Raw genomic sequence first — 26,140 nt, forward strand, 5'->3', positions numbered from 1 at the left:
CTGGCAGCCAAAGCTTGAAACAGCATGCCCAATGAACTGAGGGCCACTAAACAAGAGGGGCAGTTCAGAAAACAGTTAAAAACGTGGATCAATGGGCTATCAGTGGATTGCTGCCAAAAGCTTATTAAGGCTTATGTCACCCTTCTGATCTGTTGTTGTCAGCGCCAGGAGACTCCGTTAGGAGTGACAGTTCGTGCTTTATAAATTTTCTTTTCATTTCTTTTCATGCAGGTCAGGACAGGTACCCTCAGCTAAGTGCAACGTCAGCGTCACACCCCTCGCTGCGGCTAACCGTCGGACCCCGATTGGGTTATCACTTCTTCTCCCACAGCAATTTATTGATTTTTCTGACAGAGTGCTCCGCCAGCACCTCTGCTCTCGATCTCCTACTGAGTGTGTTAGGTCAGTGACAGGTCAGCTATTCGGACAAGTCAGACAATCTAACTAGCTAAGCCTACGTTAGTTATACTGTTTTCCAGGGCAATGTACCACCCCCCGGGAGTTGCAAATTCATGTATTCCCTTGATTTGATTGGTCAGAAGGCGAGGAGAGGTCATCACAGCATACCAGTATGAGATCATTTCATATCACGTTCCCGCGCATAATTTACTTTCCCATGATTTTATTACATCCAGCATTATTGTAGCAAAAGATATACAATTTATAACATTTTATATTCTTCTCTTCCTCTGGAGAGTTCATGGGGTGAGGTTCCCAGGCGCATCGCAGGCAAGACTGTCACTGGCATGGTTTCAATGCCACTGCTTGAGAATTCTTGAACTTCCTGCATATGCGCGATGAGGCTTTCAATTTGGTGTTACATTTACTCTAGTTAGTAGGTGAAACATGAAACGGCCATCTTAATTCTAGTACGCAGCTGCAAGAATTTCCCACCAAGCGAACGATACGTCACACCACGTGAGTGTGGCAGACGCATGCGCAGTACAGTTCCCGCGTTTTCGGCGGCCACATTAAGTCACTCGAGTTACTGTTAGTAAAAGCACATAGGTAAGCTTCCCCTAGATACTAGAACTGTCGTGAGGTGCAATTATTAGTAAGACAAACATGTTGATTAATACACTATATGTTATTCTGAAAGGGTTGAGTCCGAGCAAGTCTCTTTACGTATGAAACCTTGCTCCATCAATCCCCTCTTTGATGATATTTTATATCATCACTAATTACAGAAACAGATGCCAACTTTTAAAATTTTCACAATTCTATTTCTTCAAACATTCTATTAGGTCTTTTCTCGTTATTCATTATACCGTCTTCCTTAGTGTACTCCATCCAGTTTTCTAAACACACACAAGTGTGATAGCCTCTTTCTACCATCATGTATGATGCGGGCGTATTCGGTGGTGGAATAATAATCCCTTTTCTTGTTTTAATGTTTTTATCCTTTTTGAAATAATTCTTTATTTTCTTGAAAAACAACTTTTTTCTCTTTTCCACGTACATAATATAAGGTCTTCCTCTAATCTTTTGTTCTCCAGCAAATCCTAAATATTTACTATCAGGACGATTCCCTATAACTGCTGAATATAAATGCCACATATAATTTGTGCCGATAAAATTGACTTTGCAATCATACTCAATTGTTTACCTAAATGCTCTTCCAATACTAGCACGTTTCTTATTTTCAAGAAGCAATCAACAATTAGAATTCAAATAAATTTCAACCAATAGTTGCACAGCTTTTCCCGTGAGACTAGTTCTCACGCTCCTGCACTCACCCTCCTTTACAATTATTACGTCAGCTACACACCCGCTGTCTCAACCAATACCAGCGCAGTTCTTTGTGACATCAGCGCAGCACCACGACTGACTCCCTCCTTTGCAAGGTAATACGAAACTTAATTCCTTTCACTTTTAAATGCAATTTTCATTAATTAACAACATGAAAACATTCGCCACTGTGCTTGATTGACTACATTTCAAAGGAAAGATAATTTTCTTTTACTGGGAGTAAATTCTTTCCGCTTACTCTTCGCTCACTATGAGTAAATCTCTTTCGCTTACTCTTCACGCAAGCATTAGAGAACCTGTTACTCCTTCAGGCTTATTCTTTGTAGGTGATATAGGGCCAATGCTTCACCAGTGAACCCCTTTGCTATCATTTATTCACACATTTATACAGAAACCCCTAATTAGTGCTTCAAGTTCTACCTAACTTTACGTACTTGTTCATCTAAGCAAGTGACCTCATCGCAGTGTGGCTTCCATTTACCACCCGCTATTCCATGCCCCCGGGGATTCCAGACAAAACACTTAACAATACGAACGGATTTAGTTTAATACATAAAATCAATACAAAATCAATAATCAATACACAACTAACTACCTATCTTAACTAAACCCTAACCACTACTCTGCTACCAAAGAAATACTGATGGTGCGCGGAGTTACCTGCTCAATTTACCATACTCACCTGGGCCCATAAACATACACACTTTGAACAGGTAAATTCGGCCTTATACCATTCGCCAATCAGGAATTTTAATTTACTTTAGGACTTGTACGTGTACACATTGACTTACCAATCCTTGTCACCTTTATTTAAGTCCTAAGGGATCAAAGGTGTTATCATAATAGGTAGAAAAAATAACATTTACCTTCATAAATAACCACAGACTCTGGAAAAGTTTAAGCACTTTATCTATGTCAATTCTTATTTGCACGAGTCCACAAAAGCTTAATGAGAGAGTTTTCAAGCAAGAATATAATAATCAATATGAGGATTGAAGAAATTAAACTTCCTTCTCAGGGGTCTCACTAATTCTTGATCCTTTTAAACTAACAAGAAGTTGGCACAGAAGCTGAAATATAAAAAGAACATCTTTATTAAACTCAAATGAGTGAGACTACGTCACACAGAAGCCTTAGCAACTGAATGAGGTAGTCTAAAGAGTACAGAACACTGGGGTCTTATATATGTGAGGGTTACAAACTCAGCATAAAAGTAAGGAGCAGTCCTAGCTCATGCAAGCATGCAAAATGCCTAATATGGTCAACCAAGATATGCCAAATATTAGCCAATAGGAAAACATTCAAAACAAGGCATCATGTAACCAGAACGTCCCCCTTGAGTCGTGTTTTTGCCCAACCCCATAAGTCAATCAATGACAGCACCTATAGGTCAATCAGTAATGGCAGGACATGTCTGTATGCTTCAAAAGAAAGGTTGTGAAATAGGAAAACACAGGGAGAGAATAGCGAAGGCCAAAAGATAAGATACAGCAAGAGAAGAATACTAAAGGCTAACAGATAGTTGATACAGGGATTAGGTAGTCCAGACAAGATTTAGTTAGGCCGGCTGGTGTCTGAGATTGGTTTCAAAACAAGGTCGGAGGGGGGTTTCAACACGTTGCAGTCCAAAGGGCAGAGACACTTCGTTCATCGAGCAGCCTGTGTAAAGGCAACACAAAATGGCGACAGAATATAAAATGGAGTTGAAACTGAATTACCTCAAACCCTCCTTTTGCCATTACGCAGGCAAATCCTAATTCATTGCTAGGTGAGCATTTTCCATTCTACACATTTCATGAACATATCCAACACCCACTTCATACAGTGGCACTGGGAACACTTGTGCAACCACAACTATACCCAAAGTCCGTCCTAAGCCTCTCTGGTAAGCTTCTATCGTCCATCAAATCTGCTTCTGTTGTTTTCTTCCGCATTGGGCCTCTTGATTCAGGCCTTCCATGAAAATAGTGCTTCTCAATATCAGTTGGAGTGCCCTCCTGGCAAACACTCACAGCTCACTCGAAAGTCTCAATGTCTCAATGCAGTGCACCAATATATTTCCTCTGCGGCAGGCATTACAGATATTGTGCTCTTTGTTGGTCATGGGCACAGATCATCTCAAGCAGACCCAAGTACTATTAATCGGGGAAGAGCAACAGACTTTCACACTCAGCAACAATTTCAGGCTCCAACACTCGCTATTCAGTGTCAGAGGATGCTCGGGCTGCTCTTTCATTTAATTTTTCTTTTCCACATGGGTACCACAATGTGGTGCCTTTTGCCAATCTTGGATCCTCCGGTGCACTGCCCTTCCGTTGGAGCAAAGAAAAGGGGGTGTGTGGCCAAAACTCAGGCCAAGGGGCTCAAGGGACTGCACACTGTCAGAGGTTACCAGCACATGACAGGTAGAAAACTGAAGCCTCAAAACAACAGGGTTCCTTCTTTTTCGCTCTTTTGCACTGAAACTCTGGTTCTGTGGTGTCCAATGCTGTCTGATGGAGCAAGTACGATGCTTTGAAGATACCATTGATGGTGCGCTGGCGATCGCTGTCCAGCCTTGCTACTTTCTGGGTGCTGGGACTGTAGGGTCAAGACGTCCGGCCCTCATCTGTAGCTGTCACTGATGGGAATTAGGCTTAAATCAATGTTCTGCAGGTTATTATGACTTGATACCGCAGAACCTAGTGACATACCAAATGTGACACAGTTGTTAGTTTCCTTCAATTTAGTACAAAAACAGTTCTTTGTATTTAACAAGGGGACTGCAATCAGGTGGCCTGCAATCTGCGAGGGAGTGGCCATACGCCATGGGACAATTCTGGTCTAGAATACACTGTCATTCTCAAAGGCAATACTTCTAATCTCTTCAATTGGGTACCCTTCATTATCCTCTGCCATCTAAGGGTAGATAGTTACATGGGAATTCTATCTGAATGGATGTCCTCTCACATGGTGGCATTGTCTAATGGGGTAAACATTTCTTTTTTCTCAATGATTACGTCTAGGTGTTCCTAAATTCCTTATCTAGAACACCTCAAAAGAGAAATCACATGATACAGATTATCAGGGACATATAGATACCTCCCTTTAATACCTGTGCATCAGGTGCACTATGCAATACACAGGCTAATGATCAAAATGTGGAAACAAAAGACAAGAACTAGAGAGTCCTGGTATTTCCATGATTTAGAACACATCTGATCCCACCGAAAATTAAAGAAGCAGGAACAAAAGGGTAAAAAATCAAATTAAAATAGTCATTGAAAATTTGTCATGTTCAAAAAAAAAATGTAAGGTATCTCCTATTGAGGTGGAAAACTTGTCTTACTATAGTATTGAGTCAGTTAACCAGTCCATCACTACCCTGACAGTCAGACTAGAAAACATCGAAGTAGGCCTAAAGAAAATTCTTGAAAACCAGTCTGGTCATACAAAAGGAATTATACATAATATGGGGGTCCCTGGTACATTACTGCAGTCTGGAAGTGTGAACCTGAAAAATACACCAACAATAATAAATGGGCTAACTGGTGAAAGGAATATGGAAAAGGGAAATGGAACTAGGACACAGCTAAAATCCCCAATAACTAGGCACGATGCGACATCGGTCAGGGGAGAAGCGACAAAAGAAAAATCTATAGGAAGAACAAGAAATTACTCGGGTGATAGTCAAGTTTGTGACATAATACCAAGAGTATGGGTGATACACAAAAACAAAATAGTACACAAATTTTAACTCTACCGCTGGCCGCTACACCATATACGGTAATCTCAGCTAATGTTCCAGTTCCTTCTTCAGGGAAAAATTAAACCTGTTTTCCTTTTAAGGAACAAAGCCATATACTACTTAGGAAGCAGAACATGATTAACTAATGCCATATAGAAATTAGGTCACCTTGTACAAGAGTCACAGATCTATAATTTATCCTTACGTCAATCAGGATACATAAATCTAGGGCTGCCTGTTCCTTAAGGGAAGGGGCAGTAACGTGACTAACTGCAGGTGACACACTTTGATCCTGTATATCTCTTTTATTTTTCTTCAATACTATTATAGCCAAATTGACATGTACTGGTGAAGTGTTGTCTGTCTTGTTCACAGCATGAAAATATCATATCTGTGAAATTTAGTATCAGAGCAAATCCACCCAACTGTTGTGCAGCGATATGCATCGTCATGAAGATTCCTTCACAACACAGGAGAACTTGTAATAGTATCAGAAGCAACAACATAAAACAAAAACATGCATAAAATAAAAAAACGCACATGTTAAGCCATCAGATATACTTGCTGTATACCAAGCACAAAAAGCATAGACAAAACAATAGCATATGTAAATGAGCGGTGATGCACGCACTTCATGCAGCCCAAAACCCACTATTCAGGCCTGCTTAATATATCAGGCTTAAAATCAAAATTACACTTTCTTTTACTTTCCTCACCCTCCTTTTGACAGCAGATCACCAGTTAGTGGTGATCGGCTGTCAAATACAACTTACTGTGTCGCTTCTGACACACAGGACCAGCAGGAACAATTTATAGAAGGACAAAATGCAAAAACGTGAAAAACACACGAACATTTTTTTTTTGTTTTCTCAAAGGAGTCATACAAAAATCTCATTTTGTTTCAACATACTGCTGATACTTCACATAATACACAAAATATCAACTGTAACCAACCATCTTAAATTAAGGCAACTACATGGACATTATTTTTCAAAAGCAGAAATACGAATGTATCACCCCCTTTGAGGCCCTGCTTTTCCAAGCAATGATTTCTCCATCTGGTTACACTCACTCCTAACTTCCACCTTACTGACCTCAAGGTCAAAATCTGCCTCATGTCCTCAGCCCTCTCTCTCTCCTCACCCTGAAGTTGTCAAAGACAAACAACCTTTCCAACTCTTTCTCACCTTCAATAACCAACCCTATCCAAAACTGCATACCATATATATTACTCCCTTTAGGGGCCACAATCCACTCCTATTCCCAGACTCAAAAACATCTACTGTGAATAATTCGCAGAACTCAACAACACAACATACCAGCTTTAGAACAAATGCTTGTTACCACCCTATGCAATGGTACTCATTTCATCAACCTTAAATGGATGAACGTCTCAGTAGGTCCAGCTAGAGTTAAAACCTTCCACCCTGATATTAAACTCAAACCTCTGCACCGGGCACATTGGCTCACTGAGCCATTAAAAGCATCCCCAAATGGGAACAACCTGCAAATTTGTATTATACCTAAATATATGCATTTACTGAAGCCTAAGGCACTTTAGAGCTATTGTAAATGGCAAGAATGCTGTTTGAATAGTCTATTTTGCACCAATTTTGACTTTGATATTTGGCACACTTAAAAATAAATATCCTATAATTGTGTTACATATTAATCATCCTCAGAATGTTCTTTACAGATTGCAGAGATTGGACATTAGACATATCTCATGTAAATCCTTTAGAAAAATGAGTTTTTTACGCCTGCGCCAAGTGAAATTCCATATGCAAATGTCCTCATTATGCAATACAACATAACTTAAATTAAATTATAATGCTAGGAGGTCACAGTATGAGTATTAAGCTTCATAAATAGTAAAAAATGAATTTAGAAGCACTTATTTTTAATTATTATTTTTCATAATTAATAATTATTTTTAATAAACCCAATCATTTTTGATAATTCCACATATAAAAGCAAGCTGCATCCCTTGCCTATCATTTTAGACGCATTCATTTATAAGCCTAAGCACAGAAGCCTAACTTGAAACATGACAAATTGTTGCGCCACTTTTTTTTTTATTTTTAAAAAGGACAATTATTATTTAGCAACAGAACCAAGAATATGCTTACAAAAATGCTTAAAGAGAGGAAAACCCTTAATTGAAATGTCTTCCTGTAATAAAAAATAATGAACCTTAGTTTTGGAACCTTTTTAAAACAACATTCTAAAATGCAAAGATTCACCCGTGTTTAACTGAGGGCGAAGTCCTGGCTTGAGTAAATATTCCTGTCTATTCTGTGACCTACAAAAACAACAGCTGTTTTGCTCAGCGGCAATAAAAGCTCTTCTGTCAGTATTGTAACATGAGCACGGTGGCAGTCTTTTTCAAACTAAGACATATCAATGCGTGTTCTATAATATGCGTTTGAGTTCAGCAAAAATTTACTTCAGCTGAAGTGTTTGCCTGTTAATATCTAATACAATGTATGTAAGTAAAAAATACTATAAGTTTATTTTTCTACAAAACACACAATTTCGTTTTTGAGGCTTTTTTATTCCTAGTGAATGTGAATTTTAATTTAAGTTTTTAAGCATTTAGACATTTTGCTTAATAGACTGAAAACATCAAGAAAAGGAGTGACATCATGTGGAGGATCAAAATCAGGAAGATCAGAAATATACTGGGCTGCAGAGACAAAGAATCCCCAGAATCTCCGTGCACAGAGTACCTCCTTAGTAGAGTCCTGTCTTGTCCTCCTCAGTAGATTTCAGTCTCCTGACAAGATCACTCCCTCAGATAGTCACTTCTCCGATGGGCACCAATTGAAGAAATTAAACTTCCTTCTCAGGGGTCTCACTAATACTTGATCCTTTTAAACTAACAAAGACGTTGGCACAGAAGCTGAAATATAAAAAGAACATCTTTATCAAACTCAAATGAGTGAGACTACGTCACACAGAAGCCTTAGCAACTGAATGAAGCAGTCTAAAGAGTACAGAACACTGGGGTCTTATATATGTGAGGGTTACAAACTCAGCATAAAAGTAAGGGGCAGTCCTAGCTCATGCAAGCGGGAAACATCCTTTACAACGCAACTTTTTCCATGCAGTGCCTTTACGACGCAACTTTTACAACGCAAACCATTACAACGCATTGCGCTGGGGGCGCTCTTGGATAGGGAATAGGTTTAATTTACTATCCAACACCTTCCCTACTATCCACGGGGACTGGAGTTGGAATAGTAAATTAAACTATTCACTATCCAGCGCCCCAAAGCACTATGCGTTGTAAAGGCATGCGTTGTAAAAACAGTGTTGTAAAGGCATGCGATGTAAAAGCATGCGTTGTAATGTCATACATCCCATGCAAGCATGCAAAATGCCTAATATGGACATGCAAGATCTGCCAAATATTAGCCAATAGGAAAACATTCAAAACAAGACATCATGTAACCAGAACGTCCCCCTTGAGTCGTGTTTTTGCCCAACCCCATAAGTCAATCAATGACAGCACCTATAGGTCAATCAGTAATGGCAGGACATGTCTGTATGCTTCAAAAGAAAGGTTGTGAAATAGGAAAACACAGGGAGAGAATAGCGAAGGCCAAAAGATAAGATACAGCAAGAGAAGAATACTAAAGGCTAACAGATAGTTGATACAGGGATTAGGTAGTCCAGACAAGATTTAGCTAGGCCGGCTGGTGTCTGAGATTGGTTTCAAAACAAGGACGGAGGGGGTTTTCGACACGTTGCAGTCCAAAGGGCAGAGACACTTCGTTCATCGAGCAGCCTGTGTAAAGGCAACACAAAATGGCGACAGAATTCAAAATGGAGTTGAAACTGAATTACCTCTGGAATTGTAGAAATATTGCGAGATTTCTATTAGACATTGATACCTGGGAAGGGTGAGAAAGGGAAGCAATACAATTACATACCCACACAGATTTATATTTACCTAGAATGGTGTGAAGACCAACCCTGGCCACGGGCTGGGATAAAGGGCAGGACTCCCGATAATTCAGGTGCCAACAGGACAGGACAGGTGCAGATCAGAACAAGACAGATGCAGACCAATGCGGATCAGGACAGGACAGATGCAGGTCAGGACAGGTACCCTCAGCTAAGTGCAACGCCAGCGTCTCGCCCCTCTCTGCGGATAACAGTCGGACCCCAATTGGGTTATCGATTGTTCTCCCTCAGCAATTTATCAATTCTTCTGACAAAGTGCTCCGCCAGCACCTCTGCTCTCGATCTCCTATTGAGTGCGTTGGGTCAGTGACAGGTCAGCTATTCGGACAATCTAACTAGCTAAGCCTACCTTAGTTATACCAATGTACCACCCCCAGTGTTGCAAATTCATGTATTTACTTGATTTGATTGGTCAAAAGGCGAGGAGAGGTCATCACACCATACCAGTATGAGATCATTTCATTCACTCATAATGATCACGTTCCCGCCCATAATTTACTTTCCCATGCATTTATTCCACCCAGCATTACTGTAGCAAAAGATGTACAATTTATAACATTTTATATTCTTCTCTTCCTCTGGAGATTTCATGGGGTGAGACTCCCAGACGCATCACAGGCAAGACTGTCACTGGCATGGTTTCAATGCCACTGCTTGAGAACTCTTGAACTTCCTGCACATGCGCGATGAGGGTTTCAATATGGAGTTACATTCACTCTCTAAACATGAAATAGCAGCAAAGTTAAAGAGAAACAATTTTAGAACAAAGAATAAATGAATCCACTGTATACCACTTATCTCTACTCTATTCCCATTACTCTATTATAACTATAGCATTAATAGTTAAGAAGAATGAACAAAGTTTAGTTAGAGCAGAAGCAGGTGCATTAGTATGTGAAACATGAAACGGACATCTTAATTCTAGTGCGCAGCTGCAAGAAATTCCCACCAAGCAAAAGATACGTCACACCACGTGAGTGTGGCAGACACATGCGCAGTACAGTTCCCGCGTTTTCGGCGGCCATATTAAGTCACTCGATTTACTGTTAGTAAATGCACATAGGTAAGCTTCCGCTAGATACTAGAAATGTTGTGTGGTGCAATTATTAGTAAGACAAACATGTTGATTAATACATTATATATTATTCTGAGAGGGTAGAGTCCGAGCAAGTCTCTTTACGTATGAAATCCTGCTCCATCAGTGTAAAAAGTCTCTTCTTTTCCCAGAACATTTCTCCTGCTTGCGAGTTTGTTAAACAAACTTCATAAATTTGCAGGCAAAATATTACATTTGTACGAATCGCGTTCAAACATCTACCTAATAACAGGTAATATCTGTTGAGTAACCACCTCTTATTTCGCTACTTCGTTTTTCAATAAAACAAAATCACAGACACCTTGTGGCCTATTCAGAAAAGTAAATTAATATGCGAGTAAATGTGGACATGGATGGATGTCTTTCACCCCCTGAAAGAGGGGAATGAAGCCACATTTACGAGGGCTAACTAACTACTAGTAACTGTTAACACCTAGGTGGCGGTCTCTCATTGGGCAGAGGTCTCCCTATGGTAAAATATAGGGAACAATTAGAAAAACGTTTATTTACATTTTTAAAAAGTAAATATATTTGTATGTCAAATATTATTGTAAAATAATATTATATATTTTTAAAGTTGAGCAAAATACAAATGCGTAACAGCGCTAATAATTTTGAATTGTACATTTAAAATATTAAAATTAAATTACAATTATGTTTTAAAGATTTATTTTTTAAAAAACATCTAACGTAGAATATTTATATTTATTATGTAGTAACCATTTCTAAAAGCTATATATGGAATATAATTGGAATGAATCAAATTAAAATAGTTACATTTGTTTTAAAATTAAAAAGGTTGTTATATATTTCAATATAAAATGGATCTTTTTTTATGTATATATCATTTTTAACATTGAATTAAATGTGTATATAATGTTGAAGGTCTAAATAATTTAAGTTATTCAAACAGTATTTAACATTGTGTTCCATTTTACTTCTCTATCTCCGTTATTGTCCATGAGAGGATGCTACGTTAACAGTGGTTGGCCAAGTGTGCTTTCGAACATACTCCAGCCTTGAGCTGGACCACACATACTACTGTTTTGAGTCCTTTTTAGTGTAGTGACTTTAAAAGTGCATTTTGTGGCTAGGGTTGAGATTATTGTTTTGTGGGTGGATGCATGTCCCTTCTTAAACTCCTCCCTAACCCTCCCAAACCCCTTCTATTTTGTAGTACGTATTCCCCATTTTCCATCCACTGCATCTTCTCTCTCCTACATTCAATTCTAAACCATAGGTGTATGTGTGACGGGGGGAGATCCCGCCACATTAAATGTAGGAGAGACAGAGACCTCCGCACGTAGGTTAGTGAATAGCATTTTCTAGTACCTAAGTGGTATTTTCAAGGCACCTCAGAACACTGGCGCGGCACACCTCAAGAATTGCATTCCCTTTCACAAACCTTCCAGACATCTCAGCTCCTGCGGACTCCTCTTTGCACATATCCTATGCGTATGGAAAACCAGGTCCAGCCATCGAGCTTTCTCCTACATCGCTTCTAAAGAATGAAACAATCTGCACATAAGAGAATCCTCCTCACTTCCTGAATTCCACAAGAAGCTGAATAACTGGATTTTTGAGTAGCTTCACAAGGCCATAGGTTTTGCTACACTCACACCTGCTCAGGGACAGGATACTCTTCCTAGTGATAGTGTAATCTACAAATCTGCATTACATAACATAACTATTGCAGTACTTCTAAACATCCCACAAAGTGCAGTTTGTAAATACACCCCATTTTGTGTATTTGTACCTGCTCAATGCCCTTTGAGTTTGTCGTATTGATTGATTGAGTTAAGGGGTAAAATGGGCATTGTCCTACCACATTATTGCCTCTGGTGCATCACCCTCTGGATACATCACAATGCCATCTGAACTAATGTCAGTACACTTCTGTAGTCCTATCATTGTAAGCTTAGGATTTTGAGTTTTTTTAAGGGACCTGTAACCTCTGTCTGACGAGCAAGGCACATAAAGCCATGATCAACAAAAACTAGACCAACACATCCATATAATTAACATCTAGTCTGCACACATGTATGGCTCATACCATAAGATTAGTTGATATGTAAATTAACATAAAATTACACTATAGGTGATTGACTAACTCTTAGAGTGTAATGCTGCCAGTGAAAGGCAAGTGATGCCACGAAGCATCATTTCTATATATAGATGTGCTGTAAATATACTTTGTCCCCTTCTGCATATGGGTTTGATACAGAACTGGGCAAATGAACTAAACCAAGGTCTAGCTGAGGAAGTAGCTCAGATGAGAACAGGGCCTATTTCATCAACATTTGCTTTAGCTCAGAGCAGGGCCTAACACCTGTTTCTATGCATTTGCACCGTCTAAAGTGCATAAATAGAAATCTGTTTTCTTTCATGTTAATCCATGAACTGCAGAAAGCACAGCTCGGAAATAGAGAGGCCATCCCTGTTAACTGTTTCCACATTCTGTATTAACTCAAAGAAATTCTGAGTTATATGTATGCACTTAAGAGAATGCATAGTAGCATTCGGCATTTCTCTGAACCGGCAGAGTCTCATCCAAGGCTCAATGGAGGGCCGAGAAAAATTATCCATAATTAGCTGCAGCGGAGGTAACCCACTAGAGGGCGTTAATTGGCAAAATGAGACCTCAAATCCGAGCGTGCATTTAAAAATGAACTGCCACCAAAGGAGGAGCACTGAAGCCCCGTATTACGGAAACACGCAGGGGAGATGCAGTAGCCACAAATCACCTCCGCTGACACGGCCTCTGAGGAGATGCAAACAGCGGCATCGAAACGCGTCAGGCCATGGACTTCAAAGGGATGTTAAGCTGCCTGCTTGGTTTAAATAGAGTTGTTACTCACCTGCAGTGCTGTGCGACCTCAAGCTTCTGGGCGTTTTTGGTTTTTTATATATATATATATATATATATATATATATATATATATATATATATTATATATATATATATATATATATATATATATATATATATATATCCTTGCTTCCTTGTGTTGCCAGGTCGCGCACTCTGACACGGGTGCTCGTGTGCGGGTGACAACACCCCGCTTCAATCCAGGCTTTCCCTTTCTCCCCTTACAAAGAAAGCACAGCACTCGCAGGAGGAGGGTTCAAATCCTTTATTGCTCCCTCAGAGAACCAGACGCGTTTCGGCTACCGCCTTAGTCTATGGTACAATGGCGCGCCATTTTTTGTTTTTTTAAATACCCTTTACGTGCGTGTCATGGAGATAAACAAGGGACAATTACATAGTCGCCATCTTGTAATGGTTTGTATAACATACAATTCGGCCCTGGATGGGCATTACACCCCTATGCATATAATTCATACATAGCGGCATCGTTTTATATCAAAATTGCAATCAATATTATATGTTATAACATTTCATTGTTCTTAAATTAACATTCGGTCATGTCGCCCTGGATGGGCTTGTTGACATTTGTTATACAATTTCTCTAGCATATTGCCCTGCATGGGCTTCCCTTACCCAATTATCTCCTTATCACAATAATACAATTTTCTCACCCACTGTGTAAACCCCTATTATTCCAACTCATCTTATTCAACTTAAAACATTGACAGGTACAGTTATCATCCTCAAAATATTCTAACGGAGCAGGGAGCCCCCTACCCCAAATGCACAGTCATTTCTTCATGGCTATTCAAACCTCCAGGCACCTTTGTTCCAATGTCTATTATGTATCTGGATTCCAGCCTTCTCAATTTCTTCAGCCTGTCCCCCCCTCTAGGGCTCGCTTCTACGTTGTCCACCCCAAAATAGGATATAAGGTCGCTGTTATTTTTGTGATGTTGTTTAAAATGCCTGGCTACTGGGTATACAGGATCACAATTCGTTATAGCCCTAAGATGTTCTAGGATGCGTAATTTCATAGGCTTCACAGTGCTGCCGATGTAACGTAACCCGCATGGGCATACGAGGCAGTATACTGCGAAGGGAGTGGAGCACGTAAGGAACACTTTTATTTTACGCTTCTGTCCCCTGACATCATAAAAAAGTACTTTTTTGCTTTGTTTGCACGCCTTGCACCTTCCACATGGATAGAATCCCGGCTTATGTTCTCCAAATGGTCGGTCTACTGGACGTGCCCGGTAACTCTGTGTCAGTGTGTTCCGTAGTGCCATAGCCCTTCTATATGTCACCATAGGTTGCTTGGGCAGATCTACTCCTATAACTGGATCAGTGGTTAAAAGTGTCCAGTTCTTTCTTAGGATTTGTCTTAATCTCCCTGCACCCTCTGAGAAGGTGGTGATGAATCTAAACCTCCCCTCCTTCTCGATTTCCTTAGTTGTTACTTTTAGCATCTCTTTTCTGGGTAAGGCATTCACTTTTCTTTGGGCATCTTCCAGACATCTGTCATTATATCCCCGTGCCTTAAACCTGTCTACACTCGCTTGTGCATTTCTGTTGTAATCTGTCTCTAGAGTGCAATTCCTTTTAATGCGGAGTAATTCTCCGTAGGGAATACTGTAGATCAGTTTAGGCGGGTGGCTACTGCTGGAATGTAATATGGAATTTCCTGCCGTAGGTTTCCTGAATAGCTGTGTGTATATTTTACCCTGTTCCTTTCTTATTTCAAGGTCAAGGAAGTTTATTTGATTTTCACTTATTTCTGCCGTGAAGTGTAAGTTGTATTCATTCTGGTTCAGTTTATCTATGTACTCTTCCGCCTTGCCTTTGGATCCCCGCCATACAAGTAGCAAATCATCTATGTACCGGTACCAGACCAGTACATGTTGAGACCATTCTGTGTATCTTACATGCCATGCCACATTTTCTTCCCACCACCCCACAAATATATTGGCGAAGCTGGGAGAATAGCTCGTGCCCATGGCTACTCCGACTAATTGTCGATAGTATTGGTCTTCATACAAAAAAATTTTATTCCTAAGACTGAAATTTAGGAATTCCAAAAGCATTGCATTATGATCTGTGAAGCTTGCTTCTCTTGTGGACAACATTTCATTTATTGCAAGCATCCCCTCCACATGGCCTATGCTTGTATATAGACTAGTAATGTCCATCACTATGAGCAAGTCCCCTTCCCTTAGGGTAAGTTGTTCCAATTTGCCCAGTAAATCTTTCGTGTCTTTGATATAGCTACGCAAGTTTTTCACATGATCAATTAAAAAATAATCAATGTACATAGATAAGTGTTCCAACAGGCTGCCCTGTGCACTTACGATTGGTCGTCCAGGAGGTTTCAAACTGTTCTTGTGTACCTTGGGTAGGTGGTAGAAACATGGTGTAACAGGATTCAGATTCCTTAAGTACAGATATTCTTCTGTTTCGATGATCCCCTTAGTATGCCATCTTTTCAACATTTCATGGCATTCCGTAATGCTATTGAGATATTCTTTCCTCCCCACCTTTTGGTAACACTGTTTATCCTGTAGTTGTCTCATGGCTTCCATGTTATAATCCTCATAGGTTTGTCGAACAATGTTCCCTCCTTTATCGGACGGTTTCACAACCAGTTTTTTATCCATTCGTAAGTTGTTTATGGCCTGCCACTGACCGGGTGTTAAATTCTTACGCTTGTTTGTATGTCCTCTTTGTTCCAGTTTCCTTAGTTCCTTTGAAACTGCTTCCGCAAATAGATCTATGTTGTCATTGGGCGTCTGTGGGACAAATGTAGATGCAGGTTTAAAATTGGTTTCTCCCCCTCTTTGTACTATATCTGATTGGGAAAGGTTTTCCGGTTGACTCGCTCCCTCATTCCTCAATTGTTGTAAAACATCCAGAGTCGGTAAATCCTTTACTCTGATTTGTGGTATTGTTTGTTTTACTGATTTCTCGGTTGTTTTTTTAGGGCGCTGTTTGTAAAATTTGTGTATTTTCAATTTTCTTGAGAATTTATACAAATCAATCTTTGTTTGTGTATACTCCAATTGCTTGGAAGGGCAAAAGGAGAGACCAAGTTGTAAAACGTATTTCTCATCATCCGTCAAAATACGTGGACTCAGATTCACAATTGTCAGATTGTTCTCTTGGCTTTCACCCCTTATTGTCGCTTTCTGTTGAATCTGCCACTGCGCGTTGTCGGTGGGGAGTAATTGCTTCCTCCTCCTCCACTCGCCCCCCCTCCGCGTGGTGCGTTTCTTCGTTGGTCCGGGGGTTTTCCCCTTCCTCCTTGTTGTCGCGATTGTCGGATTATTTGAAACTCGTCGCGAAAAGGGAGTTTTCGTGTTTTTGTGTTATCCCTTGTTTCCTGGTCTCTCCTTGCCTCTTCATTCTCAGAAACCTCTGATTCCGTAGTATCACCCGACTCTCCCCTTTCATTTGCTGTGGTCCCCTTAGCAAACCTAGATGTCAAAGCTTTGACCTGTGCATCGTATCGTTTTGCAAATGTCAGTACCCGCCCTGACTCATAGTCTCTTTCATCGCGTTCGAATTTTTCTTGCTTACGTTTCCTGATTTTATCTTCATATGATTTCAATATGATTTCAATCTCTTCATCATATTGCTTCTCAGTTCATCCAGTTTCTTTTTGTCTTCTCCCATGTTTTCTATCTCCTTTTCCAGCTCCTTGATTTCATTTCGTGCTTTTTCATGGTCACTCCATGCGAATTTGATTAGTAATTTCAGGAGCCCCTGACAAAAATCCGCCGTATATTCTGTTTTAAGTTGAATAAGATGAGTTGGAATAATAGGGGTTTACACAGTGGGTGAGAAAATTGTATTATTGTGATAAGGAGATAATTGGGTAAGGGAAGCCCATGCAGGGCAATATGCTAGAGAAATTGTATAACAAATGTCAACAAGCCCATCCAGGGCGACATGACCGAATGTTAATTTAAGAACAATGAAATGTTATAACATATAATATTGATTGCAATTTTGATATAAAACGATGCCGCTATGTATGAATTATATGCATAGGGGTGTAATGCCCATCCAGGGCCGAATTGTATGTTATACAAACCATTACAAGATGGCGACTATGTAATTGTCCCTTGTTTATCTCCATGACACGCACGTAAAGGGTATTTAAAAAAACAAAAAATGGCGCGCCATTGTACCATAGACTAAGGCGGTAGCCGAAACGCATCCGGTTCTCTGAGGGAGCAATAAAGGATTTGAACCCTCCTCCTGCGAGTGCTGTGCTTTCTTTGTAAGGGGAGAAAGGGAAAGCCTGGATATATATATATATATATATATATATATATATATATATATATATATATATATATAATATATATATATATATATACTGCAAAAAAACATAGGTTTCAGGGGCGTTATAGTTAGTTGGACATTTCACTCGTACATAACCATAGAACTTCCCCCGTTATAGTTAGTTCAGCTAACTATAACTCGCGCGCCCGCAATGCACTGCTGATGACGTCATATATTACATCACTCATGACATGGTCAGTGACATCACTCATGACATCACTGATCACATCTCAAATGTGATCAAGACCGGGTTTACCCGGTCGAAACGCGTCATGCTGCTGTCATTAGAAGAATAAAGCACTGCATTTTCACTTTACCTACTGAGAGGTCTGTACCTGATTTTGCGCTACCTGCACGGCTTCAGGATTGTGGATTTTATATATATATATAAACGCACACACATATTAATTACTCGTAGATGGGAAGTGAACCAGAATAAAACTTGCTATGTTTGGGTACATACACAAACAGTAATTTAAAACGACTAACAATGTATTTGCCAGTCAAGGAGAACATTTAAAAGAAGCCTGATTTTATAGAGTAGATTGTTAAAATAGTAATCGAAGCAAAATACTACAAAAAAATATTCTCAACATTGCCCCCTCCCGGCAAAAGCTGCTTGTGACACCGTCACTGCAACTCTAGTTGCACCCGCTGCAGTTAAAAATCTTCCTATGTGGAATGCCCATTCTTTGTCATGTGGGGTGTGGATGATGTGTATATTATTGTCTCATTGGCACCTTAACCACAATCCTGGGCAGGAGAGGAGACCAGGGAATGTTGTTTAGTCACTCTTATAACATACCTTCACGCCAGGTTCTGCAATCTTTTGGGATCAACTTAATTGTCTCTAAATAGCTGTGGTAAAACGTATAAATGAATGCATAGCCATAACCTGCTGTCGTAATATTTCATTTGTCAGGACCGAAAACAAACGTGCAGGCAAACAATGTTATTTAATTTGGATTCAACAATTTGTTATGAACTGTGTCCATTGAACTACAATCCATGAGCCCATTGCAATTAAATACCTCTTAACTCACCTGTCAGTAATTTCATTGCCGTACCTTTGTGTGAGTTAGAAATAGCTCGGCTGCTTAAAGCGCCTGCTGCATGTATCTGCATGCAAACTACGCAGCATGTTTTTCTCCTCCAAGGATCTCTATTCCAAAACGGTGTTCTAGCAGGGGCATAGTGCAGGTCTCTCAACTCCTGCTGGCAGGGGCTTCACCACCCTTCAAGGGGGGCCCAATCACCGACCGGACTGTAAATATATGTGCAATATGATGATCAGGTGCCCCTGGAGAAGGGGTTGGAGCCCAAGTCTGGCATGTGACATATGTCATGACATATGCCACAGCATGTCACATTTTTGGATATGTTGTTTCAGGAATAACTGTGTTAGAACCCCCCAGAAGTGGTAGTGGGTTATTTTAAAGACGTATGTTTTATCTGGGTTGACTAAGAAAAAATATATTTAAAAATACAAAAACATACATTAATTTTTATGTGGAGGGTCTTGAACTCTTGCCCTGACAAATGATTATGTTGTATACTTACCACTACACCACTTAGTACCTTAGTCATACTCTGTGGCTAAACATTTTATGAGACTGTGCACAACACAGAACGTTTTCCATTTCCGTGTTGTTTTGCTTTCACATGCCACAAATCTACACTTGATTTTCATTATTTATAAACAAATAGCCACTCTTTTCTTCCACCCTCAGACTTGCCCCATGCATTTTTCCTTCTTACCTATGCATTCACAAAGTCTCATTCCACAAATTAAGGGATTTCCTAAATAGCAAGTCTTGCCCACCCCTTCCACATGCCACAGCATGCCACAAATGTCTGACATGCCCTGGCTTCACTGAAAAGGTCAAAAATCTCACAGACACTGCTAGGGGTGATTTGCAATAGGGCATCTTTCATTTGGGTAAAATATAAGAAAAATAGAAAAAATTATAAAAATAGAATTTTCCTAGCTGGGGCTTGAACCATTGTCAAAAAGGACCGAGAGCCCCAGTTAGTTACCACTAGACCATTTATTCTACACAAAAAGTAAGTGTCCAGAGCTTTTGTGTCATTGAAAAAAGGTGCTGTCCTACTTCCATGTCCATGTCGTTTTGCTTTCACTTGCCACAAATCTACACTTGATTTTCGTTATTTATAAACAAATAGTCATTCTTTTCTTCCACTCTCAGACTTGCCCCATGCATTTCTCTTTCTTACCTAACCATTCCCAAAGTCTCATTCCACAAATTAAGGGATTTCCTTAATAGCAAGCCTTGCCCCCCTTTCTACATGCCACAAATGTCTGACATGCCGTGGCTTCACTAATAAGGCCACAAATCTCACAGACACTGCTAGGGGTGATTTACAATAGGGCATCTTTCATTTGGGTAAAATAGAAGAATAATAGAAAACATTATAAAAATCGAATATTCCTAGCTGGGGTTTGAACCCTTTTCAAAAAGCACTGAGAGACACTGTTAGTTCCCACTGGACCATCTGTTCTGCACAGACATTTGTTGACCAAAGCTTTTCTGTAATTGAAAAAGGGTGCTGTCCTTCTTCTATGTCCTTGAGTGTGCTTCGGGGTAGCCCGGTAGCGGGTGTGTTCTCGACTGGGGTTGAGTGCGTGGAGGGTGCTGGCATCGTAGTGCAGTCGGGCGTCGTGGTGTCTCCGGGGTCCCGGGGTTCTGGTGCTGGGCGCGGTCCAGGCACGGACGGGCGCAGACAGGCTTGCCTTTGGTGCACACGCTGCGTGGCCGTGCAGCGACCGCCATAAGAAGGGGAGGTGGGAGGGAGGAGCAGCTGGGAGGGGGGAACGGGCGAATGGGAGTGGGGGGTAGGGCCGCAGGGAACGCAGCGGCGGGAAGCGCAACCGGCGATGGAGCGGGGGACGGAAAACAGGCACAGGTAAAGGCAAAACAGGCAGCAGGAGAACACAGAACAACCACAGGCAAAGGCAAAACAAGCGGCACAAAATACAAAGCAAGTACAGGCAAAAAGGCTAAACAGGCAATTAGACTACAATACAGGTCACAAGGCATGATTATCAGAGCGCACAAAAAGCGGGCAAACCCATCGGGGTGGCGTAATTCATTTTCCACCCAACTGCTCAATTGTTGTGTTTAAGGAAAGCACAGACCGGACAATGAGGGAGAGCCCGCTGGTCCGGGTTGGTTGATATCACAATTTATGATATATATAGGCTACCCTGAGACATTGGTACATTGCACACTAGAGTATACTTGTTTTGCAAATGATACTTGTCTTTATTCTTACTCGATTTCTATGATCACAGTGAATGACCATCCAATGTTGTAAGCAATATGAAAATGATAAATAAAGTTATTAAAAAAGGCTTTCCCTTTGTAAATCATCCCCTAGAGTGTCTGTGAGATGTCTGGCCTTTTTAGTCAAGTAAGTGCATGTCAGACATTTGTGACATGCTGTGAAATGTGGAAGGGGGCAAGGTTTGCAATGAAAGAAATACCTTCATTTGTGAAATGTGACTTTGGGAATGGTTATGTAAGAAAAAGAAATGCATGGGGCAAGTCTGAAAGTGAAAGGAAAGAAGGGCTATATGTATATAAATAACGAAAATCAAGTGTAGATTTGTGGCATGTGAAAGCAAAACGACATGAACATAGAAGGAAAGCACCCTTTTTCAATGACACTAAAGCTTTGGACAATAACTTTTTGTGTAGAACAGGTGGTCCAGTGGTAACTAACAGGGGCTCTCAGTGCGTTTTTGACAAGGGTTCAAACCCCAGCTAGGAAAATCCGATTCTTATAATTGTTTCTATTTTTCTACTATTTTACCCAAATGAAAGATGGCCTATTCTAAATCACACCTAGCAGTGTCTGTGAGATTTGGGGCCTGTTTAGGGAAGCCAGGGCATGTGAGACATTTGTGGCATGCTGTGGCATGTGGAAGGGGGGCAAGTCTTGCTATTAAGGAAATCCCTTAGTTTGTGGAATGAGACTTTGGGAATGGCTGTGTAAGAAAATGCATGGGGCAAGTCCCAGAGTGAAAGAAAAGAAGGGCTATTTATTTATAAAGCATGAAAATTAAGTGTGGATTCGCAGAATGTAAAAGAAAAACAGAATCTAAACAGGAGGACCAGCCCTCTCTGTCTATGATAAAAAGATTTGCACCACAAGACAATAGAATAAAACAGATGGTACAGGGGTTAGTAACAGGTAGTTGCATGCATTTTGACCAGGGTTCAAATCCCCACCCAGGAAAATTCCTTTTTATTTTGTTTTTCTTTATTTTATTTTTTTAGCCGCGTGAATGGTACTCCTTTGGAAATCACCAACTGGCATTATCTGCAGTTAATCATGAAAGAGCATGTCAGAAATATATGACATGCTGTGGCACATGTCAAATAAGCTGTGGCATATGCCACATGACCGAGTGACACGTGTCACATGTCAGGAATGGGCACCAACCCTTACTGTGCCCCTGTCGCCTTCTACAGCTTGTGGACATCATTCTCTGTCACGCCACAGTGTTCTAAAGGAAGAAACTAAAAAAAACAAGTATTTACAATGCAATCGGTCTTGCATTACTGAAAGTTGGAGCTTTTTGGCATTGCACATAACAATGTTTCTCAGTTATGTTTTTTTGTAAAATGAAAAATATCCCAGCAGTAGCATAAGCAATAAAATAAAATCCACAAATCAAGGAAAGGGTGCAGTACCACAGGCTGTTACTAGGTGTCGCTCTGGAGTTCTAAAGGAACCTTTATCAGCCACATAAGGTACTCCACCCGTAATGCAGCCTACTAAAGGAAGTTGTTCATGCATTGTTTTCTGTTGAATACGGTAGCAGAGGTGCAATGCTTTAATATCTTTGCTAAACAGCAGCCCCATGTGCATTATTGGAGCCACTCCTATTACCTCCCTGGTTATGATAAGAATAATGTGATTTAAATGGCAAGGCTTTAATGTCTCTGCCCAGCACACGTCTAGATCGCAGATATTTGCCACCACGCCACCATAATATTGGAGCTGGCATGAGAGCAGCTCCTGTAGCCTTTAGCCAAGAGCCCCTGCACGCCTATTAAGCTATATCTGGTAAATAGCCACTAAGCGTAGGGCCCAGAGGCACCTGTGTGCCTGTTATACGAGTTACGGTACTTTCAGTGATTTGTCATTTTTTCAGCAAGTACTTCTTGAAATATCCAGGTTTGTTAAAGGTATGAAGTAAACATCACATCCATGAGCAATTTCTCTTCCTTTAGATTTTTTACAGCACCATCTCGAACCATATTTAGTGATGAGCACTGGTGGGTAAAAAGTTCATAGAATGTCAACTTAAAGTGTTATCCGCCGTTTGGCTCTAAAACGAACTCTGAAGCTCTGTTAAAGAAAAAAAAATGAAAGGAATTACAGAAAACATGGCATGAAGGAAAATCTCTATTTAGAAAGCCTGGTTTTGACTTTTTTGTGAAAATCCACTCCATGGTTTTAGAGAGATGAGAATTGCAAAGAAGTCTCAGGAAGGAAACAAAGGGTTAATTCTTCTGTATATCTTGCTGGGAGGTTGAGTGAACCCAAGAATTCTCAGTGGCTGGCAGCATTTGAACATTTTTACATAGGTCATTAAAGGATACCAATCTCCAAATGTTCTGCCCTGAAAAAAAATGCTGGGGCATAAGGGTACAAGGGGAGCATTCACTAAATGTGAGAAGGATTGTGGGGAGGATATAGATTCTCGGAGAAGAAACTACTGGCCCTCACAAAAAAGGAACAGCTTTTTCGAAGTATGCAAATCTGAGAAAAACATTTATTATCAAATTCTAAAACATATATTTTTTTAATTCAGTAACCACTGTGCTGCCAGGCCATGCACCAAGAGACTGTGTTGCATGCCATAGTTCTTAGGGGCTGTTACAAGGCATGACCAAAGGTCGGGCCACTACCCAGAGAGTATGACTGAAGGTTATGCACAGCAGCCTTTGTGCATGGAAGCTGGCGCAGCACCAGGCCCTGCATTTAGTGCCAGCTTATCACAAGTGGAGCTCGAGGCGCATGGGCTGGTGCAGGGCCTGGCCCGAAGCCCACTGACTAAGGGCACTAGCAGCAGGCTTGGAGGAACACGGCAGGTTAGAAAATAATGAGAGCCAAAGACCATATAAAGCGGCTTTGGTGGCACGAGGACTGGTGAAGGTGAACCCGCATACTGAGCTCAGAAGGTTGGGAGGCAAGAATGGGGGGCAAGTGACATGGAGGCTGGTGCCAGTCTGGCTTACCTACAGACTACAATGCATGCGGCACACAGCTTAGCTGAAGGCATGAGGAAATGGGGGTATTTCAGGCCATGGGTGCTTGCCACGCACTGAATGCAACCTCGCCTGAACATGGGTGAACACTTTATAGCATTTTGTACCTTGTTCTAACTTTTAAATCAATCTGTTTTAAATCCGTTTTTAATAGCAATCTTTATTTTAGTATAACTACGCAGACCCGCAGTGCCCCTAAGTAAGAGCGGGTCCATTGTGCTCACGGGTCAACGCTCTAGTCCTTTTCACATCCTCCATAAAAGACAGGCTGGAGTGACCCGACATCGTGTAACGTGAGCTGCTTCGCGTTTGCTCTACCTAATGCGCGTCTGTCTAATGTTTACAGCATTTTGCACTTTACAGCATTTTTCACCTTGTTCTAATTTTTAAATCAATCTATTTAAAATCAGTTTTTAAGAGCAATCTTTATTTTATTATAACTATGCAGACCCGCTGTGCCCGTATGTAAGAGCGGGTCCGCCGTGCTCAGGGGTCAGCGCTCTAGTCCTTCTCACATTCTCTATAAAAGACACGCTGGCGCGACCGCGCAGCATGTATTGTGAACTGCTTAGCATTTGCCCAACCTAATGCACGTCTTTCTACTGTTTACAGCAATATGCACTTTACAGCATTTTCCACATTGTTCTCATTTTTAAATCAATATGTTTTGAATCCGTGTTTAATAGCAATCTTTATTTTAGTATAACTACGCAGACCCGAGGTACCCGTAAGTATGAGCGGGCCAGCTGTGCTGAGGGGTCAGCGCTCTAGTCCTTTTCACATCCTCCATAAAAGACACGCAGGTGTGACCATGTGTAGCGGCTGCACCGCTGGCACGCCAAAGGCAAGCCCGTCTGTGCTCATCTGCGCCGGGAGCGCGCACAGCGCCAGAACCCCTGCCCGATTGACTCCACGTTGCTCTACAAACAAACAGCTGCAGAAGCTCAGGAGGGGTGAGTGCTGTCTTCCTGATGTTTGTTGCAGGATGGGGAATTCTCAGGAGTTCAAATGTAGCGGTTGTGATTTTAGGTTCAATACTGAACCTAACATTAACAATGCTGCTCCAACTGCCTCAAAAACGGGGCCTGGTTGGATCGAGGGAGAGCTTGGAGCTCCATTGATCTCCACTGCTGGCATACAGACCATATCAGCTAGCTCACGAAAACGTGGCATAGCCTCTAGGGCCAGTCATGAAAACCCCCTTCAGTGTATATTGCTTAATACCCACTCACTGATTAAACATAAATACCAGTTTGAATGTATGATGCAGCTCTCTAACCTCGACATGGTGTTCTTGACTGAGACCTGGACAAACCAGTCATCTGACCCCTACTGGAACACGGCGTCTAGACAGGATAGGAAAAAAAGGAAGTGGCATCGCCATAATACATCACTCCCACCTAAATGTTAGAGTAGAATCCATCACACATCTTCCGGCTGAGGCTATGATATTTAATCATTAAAATAAATAAAATGTTCACCTTTCACGGCCTACAGACCACTTTTTGTAAAAACCGACCCTGCCACAAAATACAGAAAAATGATCTAGAAAAGTCACTTAACAAACGCCCTCCTTCACAGGCCATAGATAACAATGAGTCAGCGCACCGATTTGAGGAATGGATTAGATCAGCGATCAATCAGGTAGCCCCAGAAAAAACTACTAGAATAAGAAGATGCCAGGTGACATCACCCTGGTATTGCCCAGACCTTAAAAGTATAAATTCCAAATGTAGAGGAATCAAACGACTGTGGAGAACCGACTATAACAAGGAGCATAAATTGGCATGTAACCTAGCCTTAGAACAATATAAAGCGGCTATCAAAAAAGCTAAGACGGACTATTTTACAACTAGAATTGGGGCTTCGAAAAACTCCTCTAAGGAGCTCTTCAAATCGGTCCAAGCCTTATCTAAGCGTCAGCAGGATAACCGGTTGAGACCTGACCAAACTTTATGTAATAAGATGGCTAATTTTTTTCGAACGAAGGTGCAAGTAATCTATGACGACCTCCTCAAGGCAGTCCACGATGCTGCTAAATTTAATAGTCAGACCTTCGAGGAGACTACAACTCAGAGCCAACT

General features: G+C 40.9%; 1 protein-coding gene across 1 annotated transcript in view; it reads left to right on the forward strand.

The window, feature by feature from the left end:
* Positions 1-26,140, forward strand: part of LOC144781303 (sodium/potassium/calcium exchanger 4-like) — a 492,418-nt gene that overhangs the window by 223,611 nt on the left and 242,667 nt on the right. The window lies entirely within an intron of this gene.

The sequence above is a fragment of the Lissotriton helveticus genome, chromosome 9 (genome assembly GCF_964261635.1).
Source record: "Lissotriton helveticus chromosome 9, aLisHel1.1, whole genome shotgun sequence".
Lineage (NCBI taxonomy): Eukaryota > Metazoa > Chordata > Amphibia > Caudata > Salamandridae > Lissotriton > Lissotriton helveticus.